The sequence below is a fragment of the Aedes albopictus genome, unplaced genomic scaffold, assembly GCF_035046485.1.
Source record: "Aedes albopictus strain Foshan unplaced genomic scaffold, AalbF5 HiC_scaffold_75, whole genome shotgun sequence".
In the NCBI taxonomy this organism is placed as follows: Eukaryota; Metazoa; Arthropoda; class Insecta; order Diptera; family Culicidae; genus Aedes; species Aedes albopictus.
In genome coordinates, this window is record NW_026917587.1 from 3,839 (window position 1) to 9,072 (window position 5,234).

The window sequence follows — 5,234 nt, forward strand, 5'->3', positions numbered from 1 at the left end:
GGAGTGCATTTTGTATCAAAATTTGTCATTACGTCAATATACGGTAGAAGTTCTTAGGGCCTATAGGAAATAAACATTACATTGGTGTAACAAATTCAATTTAAAGTATACACACTAAGTTTTTTTCGCTGAATCTCGGCAAACCAATTGCCGAGATTGGCACCGCCGAGTGCTCGGCAACCAGCTCAGCAAAAATTAGATTTGACGAGACCTCGGCAATCACAAAAATGAGAGCTATTGATATTTTGCCGAGATTCACAGCTAAAATATTTGCTGAAAGCTCGGCAACATCATTACCCAGCATAAATTAATTTGCTGAATCTCGGCATTTGATTTTGTTTTCTTTTGAGAATGAAAAATGTATTGAGAATATAAAGAAGAGTTCTTAACCCGCACGAAAGCGCAATAAAGAAGTTTTATTCTCGAACATTTATTTTGCATTGTCCATGTCCACAGAGTAGCAATGAAAAATATGTATTTTGTCGCCGGAAACATTCTTTCATCCGAGGGTTTCATCTCAAGATTTGCTACTGCAAAGGCGTACCACTGCTCCTCCAAAAACAGCTACTAATGGGTGTGTCTGCTTTTCTAGAATAAGGTGAATATGACGCTAGTTAGCAATAATTTATTTACAGAAGTCTTTAATTCTTACCTGTTTGGACTTCTTAATCTTTTGCAAATGCGCTTCATGTGGCTTCAGCACCACTACCACTGATTTGTTGTTTTGTTTTTTTTTTTCCGAAACATGGCGCCTGCAAAAGTGACAGTTGTATTACCGAAATTCAGCAAAGGGTGACATGATTGCTGATATCTCAGTAATCTCGTTTACTGATTTCGGTAAAATCCGTGTTCACCGACAGGTTCAGCAAAAAATGCTGTCAGTTTTGCAATTTTTAAAGCAGTTTGCTGATATTTCGGTAAAATGGTTTGAACAATCTCGGCATAAACATTTTGTTTGCTGAAATATCAGCAAAATTAAGAATTGCCGTTCGAAATCAGTAAATATTTCTGCCGAGCTCGAGAATCAGTTTTAAGTGTGTATTGTGTTGTGATTCCACATGTCAATAGATGTTCGTATTACTGTCAGTCATAGCGATAGTATTCACATGCATATCAGCACCAACATTTCAAAAGGACGTAACTGATCTTCAAAACAATATCTTCTCCCATAGCTGTAGATCGTATCTCATCTTTCCTTGGGCACCAACAACCACTATCGGGAAGAATTGCATTTCCTCCGTCCAGTAGTGGTTGTACATTGCAACGGAGAGATAAAGGTTTGGTTTCGGCAAGCAGTTTCGCCATTTTGAAATGTTAGTACCGATATATGTAGACTGAAGAGCATACACTCTCTATCAGGGTTGTGCAGTTTCAGGATGGTCAATGTCGAATGACACGCGCTCTAACCATCACTTCATACGACAAACGCAGTCCATCAAAACATAATCGATTCACGCAAAAGCCATTCAAGCCAACCCTCGTTCAATGCAGAGTCAACCACATCCAACAGCAGCGATCGTCTCTTGTTTTCGAACCACACGATGAAACACCGAAGCGAGTTTTTGTTCTACGCTTTGCATTCTATTCATAGGGCGTGCTATGTTTGTGTTTTCTGCGCCATGCAATACTACTTAACAAATTGACCCTCATCCTTGCATTTTCAGGCGAGAGTCACCCAGGAGTGAGTGACATAGCTCTGGGTCGGAACGACGGTTAAGAAGCGTTCGGCTACTCAAGAGATTTGCAGAGAAAGAGCGTGGCGGCGGCAGCCACCGTATCAATGCGTTCGTCTCGAATGTGTTCGATAGCAACTTAGAGACGGTCGGCTGTAGCGTTGATGGAGGAAGAAGGGCAATGTTGATGTTGCGGCTTTTTTGTGTTATGATGGTGATAATGCACAAGACTGCTCTCTATATAGAAAATCTGCTTCAAAACAATAGTCAAAATATGGGCAACCACAAATTAAACAAAAAGAAATATGTCTGTGTGCCAAACGGCGTAAGTTAAAAGTATAGAAAACCAAAATATTGAAAGGCCAAAATACAAAATCACACATAAAATGCTGCATGAAAATTCTTTCTTTTTTTTAACATGTAGGTAAGACCTTTTGTCCCTACTAATTTTATTTTTTTCGACCTACTATACATTACAAGAAAAATTATCGAGCAAGGTTATGCAAAAATGTAAATAGATATGCGTGGTTACATTTAATCGTTTCAGTGTGTTCTGCGCGGTCAATCAATAGCTATATTCCGCATTTATTGAAGAAGACACGGACACGATATGATGTACTGGCGACGATCTATTAGCGATTTTGAACATTTTTGTGCGATAATCTACGGCGAAACGCGCAATATTGTCTTCGATTTTTTTTTTTGCATTCCTACATTTTGTCCTCTCAGCCTCAGCATTTCAAGAACTGCGTAACTGCTTTCCAACACAACACCTTTTTTCAAAGCTGTTGCGTGGCACTTCTAGACAAAAAGAATGCTCCTCTTTCGATGGCTTACATTAGAGGGGTAACATGCAATCTACATCCATAGAAGAAGGAGCCGTATCATCAACCAGTTACGCCCTTCTTAAATGCTGAAGCTGAAAAGATAAATCGTACAAATCTGGAGCAACATTTGAAAAGGGCATACACGCATTGGTAAACAATGACTTGACACGTCGCTCCTGAGCCCCCATCAACTTATTCACAAAAACCAAGACAGTTTTCAGATAGAGCAAACATCAATCTTTCGGATAACGGTGTTCATTTGCGTGGGTGGGCTGCTGTTAGACCCTCGAAGCGATTTCGAAAAAAAGAACAAAACCTGTTGGGCCCTTTTCAAATGCTGCTCCAGGAATGAAATTAAAAATGAAAGACAATATATCGAAGAAAAGTTAAATTAGTAGGGACAAAAGGTCTTACCTACATATTTTAAAAGGAGAAAGAATTTTCACCCAGAATGTTATGTTTGATTATTTGTTGCCTTTTTTGCCGACTTTTTTGTCTTTTGGCCTTTTGATATTTTGAATTTCTATTCTTATAACTTATGATATGTGCACACAGACATATTTCTTTTTGTCTAACTTGCGGTTGCTCCATATTAAATATTTTTGACAAATTTTGACTATTGTTTTTAGGACAGATTTGCTGTATAGAGAGTGTACGCTTGGTGCTAACATTTCGAAATGGCGAAACTGCTAGCCGAAACCAAACCTTTATCTCTCCGATGCAATGTACAATTACTTACTGGACGGAGGAAATGCAATTCTTTCCGATACTGGTTGTTGGTGCCCAAGGAAAGATGAGATTCGATCTGCTATGGGAGAAGATATTGTGTGGAACATCAGTTACGTCCTTTTGAAATGTTGGTGCTGAGCATGTAAATACTATCGCCTGGACGAAGAGTAATATGAACATCTATTGACATGTGGAATCACAATACAATATACTTTTAATTGAATTTGTTACACCAATGTAATGTTTGCTTTCTATAGGCCCTAAGAACTTCTACCGTATATTGACGTAATGATAAATTTTGATACAAAATGCACTCCACCGATATTCATATGGATGCATACTAGCAAATTTCAATGTTGTTCATGATAATTTATGTTATTGATGCCTTTAATTCATGATTCTGTTATGAAATGTGGTGTTATTCTATAGAAAACTCGATTTTCTAGAGGTTAGGCCCTTTAAAAGGGCGTAACTCAAAATTTCGCCCAACGATGATTTTAAAAATTTGTCCAGAGGTGTAGGATAGATAAATAAAGAGAATGGCGTTTCAGGTTTTGATGGTATATTTTAATTTAAAATAACGGTAAATGGAGCACCGTGCGTCTAGCTTGTATACGATCTTTTGTTTTGGTAAAAAAAATTGATTTGACACTTCTAGTAGTTGAAATTCTCTTTCATTCTTACAGAAATTTTGTAAACAACAAGGCCAAGAAACGTCAAAACCCCATACAAAATCAAAACAATGCTGTGCCCTAAGCAGCATTGCGAACATAGTGAACATTGTGATTGTTGTTTCCTCTTTCCTCGTCTCCGCTACACATATATATGACCGTGAAAGGATGATAATGAAAGCCCTGCATGAACTGTGGATCCGCACCGATTCCATGGATACCAGGCTTGGCAACTACGGCGAAATTCTTCCACAAATCAACAAGACGCAAAACCACGGCAAGTCAGCTGATTTATCCGATCACACCAGTTTCTTGTGTAGCATCAATGAACTAAATTTTGATGATGTGACGAATGATCCCATCAATAGATCTAGATCCTGCGAAGAGACCTTCTTCTTTGATAAGATTAATTGTTGGATCTGGAAAACGTTTGCAGATCATGACCAACCGTCCGACTAGCTCAGATAGCTCACCCAAGAGGCTCCCCCAAGCCAACAACTCAACACCGTCAGCTTCTTTTGATCGCCCAAACTCCGTGTTGAACGACAGTGGCACTAGACTTGCATCACCTCCCAATAATGCAAATCGCATCAACACAAATACTTCTGATGATGTTACAATCGACAATGGTCAAAGATCCCGCATCAATCGTGAACCCATTCGCTCATCTTTGAAAGTAGCTACAGAATCTCAGAGTAACAGCGAAATGGAATCTTTTTATGTGACTCTATTTGAACCTGATCAAAGCGTAGAGGATGTCAAGAGACACGTAATGGATGTTTTGAATGTTAGTTCGGCTCTTGTTCAAGTCACCAAGCTAGTCCCGCGAGGAAAGCAAGTGGAAGACCTTTCCTTCGTTTCATTCAAAGTCAGCATATGTAGAACAGCTTCTCGCGTAGTCGGCGACCCATGGTACTGGCCAGATGGTGTTTCTGTTCGCCCTTTGGAACCAAACACAAACAACGGATCTGCAGTACGACTTCCGAACACCCCATAAACGTTATGACGCTTCAATAACAGTCCACCTCCACTGAACAACCGGGATGCACGCCTGCAAGCTTTATGGGAGCTCCCAAACCTCTCGTCACAGTCGAGCCACTCCTGCCAGCGACCTGCAGCCAACCGGTCCTACGTATGAGTTTGGAGAGGGGGTCTTCCAACCCGCTAGTGCAGGCAAGTATGCATGTAATATGAACATTTTCTCTCTGGTAACATCTGACGATTCCAGCAACGCATCCAATAATATGGCATGCTCTGAGTCACCGGGAACCAGAATTGTCTCCGGCGTCAAGGGAACCGACAATAACAGAGCGCAACATTTTTTTGTCTCAAAA

At 39.9% G+C, this 5,234-nt stretch overlaps 1 long non-coding RNA gene across 1 annotated transcript; it reads right to left on the reverse strand.

The window, feature by feature from the left end:
* Positions 1-370: 370 nt before the first annotated feature.
* Positions 371-3,010, reverse strand: LOC134284769 (uncharacterized). Its single transcript, XR_009995930.1, has 2 exons — positions 653-3,010; positions 371-588 (listed from the first exon to the last, which is right to left on the reverse strand). It is a non-coding gene; the product is annotated as an uncharacterized LOC134284769 (long non-coding RNA).
* Between the last annotated feature and the right edge of the window lie 2,224 nt (positions 3,011-5,234).